The following is a 2,195-nucleotide window of genomic DNA, read 5'->3' on the forward strand; positions in this document are numbered from 1 at the left end:
CCAACACCAACACCAACAAAAGTACGAGACATGATACGAGACATGATACGAGACATGATACGAGACATGATACACTCAATTGGGCCTGTTGTTTAAAAAGGTGATGGCTGAAGGGATCAGGCTCCTGCCAAAACGGGCCCTTCTACACCTGAGTGCCCTGTACCTCCGTCCAGAGGGCAGGGGTCTGAGGTAATGGGTGACTGGGGTCTCGTGGATATGGAAAAATATCAGCAACACCAGAGATGTGCAAAATGATAGCAGCATGTTATTTAAGTGACTAAAACAGAAACTATGCAAAAATCAGCATCAGTGTATCAACTTACCCACTGCCTCTGGGCAGCGGCTTGATACAGGTCTCAACAACTCAACAAAATATGCCACTTAGAACGCACTATGCTGCGCCAGGGAGTGGGCCAGAGGTCGCAGTGTGCTAGACGGCATAAGAGGGAATGCAGAGGCGAGCTAAAGACGGAGCTTAGAAGGAATCCCCACAGACCACGAATCCTATCAATCCTGTTCTCCAACGTCCACTCATTGGATAACAAAATGGATTATCTCCACCTCGAACACTCTTCAAAAAAAGAGCTTAGCAACAGCTGCGGCATCATCCTGACTGAGCCATGGCTACATTCATCTATATTGCGGACAATGCTGTTAGCCTGGAGGGCTCTTTAGTGCGCCGATAGAAAGAAAAAACTCATCAGTAAGACCAGAGGAGGGCCTTTTTGGTGTACATAAACAACAAATGGTGTAAAAATGCTAGATCAGTCGCCAGCTTCTGCTCTCCAGACATCAAGTTTCTGACTGTTAGCTGCAGGCCGTTCTTTCTGCCCCGAGAGTTCAGTGTGGTTAGCATCACTGCTGTTTATGCCCCCCAGAGCTTTTACAAAAATAGGCCATGAAGGCTCTATACCAGGCTATCTCTGAGCTCCAATCTGCACACAGAGGCTGTTTTCATCATTGCTGGGGATTTTAACCAGGCTAAGTTGAAGACTGTTCTCCATCATTTCTACCAACATGTGGACTTTGGGTCAGAACACTCTAGACACTATTACCCTTCTCTAACACTAAAGATGCATTCAGAGCAGCTCCCTGCTCCCACCTCGGGTCATAAGTTCACTTTTCTGTAATGCCAATTTCTGCATACAGGCCCCAGCTAATCAGGGCTAAACCGACAGTTAAAGAGGTCAGAGTGTGGTCTGAGGGTGCCATGGAGAAACTCCAGGACTGTTCTGAATGCTCTGACTGGAACATCTTCAAGGCTGCAGCAACATATGACAACGTATTAAATATTGATGAGTATGCCATGACTGTGTCAGCCTCCATCAACAAATGCATTGAGGACATCAGCATCAAAAGAACATCACCACCCGGGCCAACCAACCAACCTGGATAAATGGAGAGGTTCAGAAATCGCTTAAAGCACCAAACTCAGCTTTCAAGTCTGGTGATAAAGAGGCACTGAGAACAGCGCGTGCCAACTTAAACCATCAGATCAGAGAAGCAGAACCACAGCCAGAAGATCCAGGATCTTTTCCACGATGACAGCAACACCAGGAGGATGTGGAAAGGCATTCGGATGATCACGGACTACAACACACTGTCCCCCCGGTAGATGCAGCAAACACTGACTTCCTAAATGAACTGAACAACTTCTTTGGAAGGTTTGAGGCACTAAACAGCCTCCAGCAGTGAAAGCTGTTCCACACCAGGGGGAGGAGCCACTAAACCTGGACGTAGCTGAAGTGAGGAAAACTCTGAGGAGAGTCAACCCAAGGAAGGCCCCAGGGCCTGAAAGCATACCTGGGCAGGTGTATAAGGAGTGTGCAGATCAGCTGGCTGGTGTCCTCACAGACATCTTTAACGCCTGGCTCCACTGAGGACGCCATCTCTACTGCTGTCCACCTGAGCCTGACACACCTGGAGAAGAACATCTATGCGCGGATGCTGTTCCTGGACTTCAGTTCAGCTTTCAACCAAGGAGATCATGGTGGACTTCAGGAAGAACCGTCCTAACCACGCTCCACTGCTCATCAACAGCTCAGCTGTAGAGGTGGTCAGCAGCACCACATTCATCACAGACACCCTCACCTGGACTGGAAACACCACCTCCCTGGTCAAAAGGGCCCAGAAGCGCTTGGACTTCCTGCCAAACCCCCCAGCCCATGGGGGGCTCCTCTTCCCTCCATTAAAGA

This window comes from Cyprinodon variegatus, unplaced genomic scaffold, assembly GCF_000732505.1.
Source record: "Cyprinodon variegatus isolate N-32 unplaced genomic scaffold, C_variegatus-1.0 Scaffold1299, whole genome shotgun sequence".
Taxonomy (NCBI): domain Eukaryota; kingdom Metazoa; phylum Chordata; class Actinopteri; order Cyprinodontiformes; family Cyprinodontidae; genus Cyprinodon; species Cyprinodon variegatus.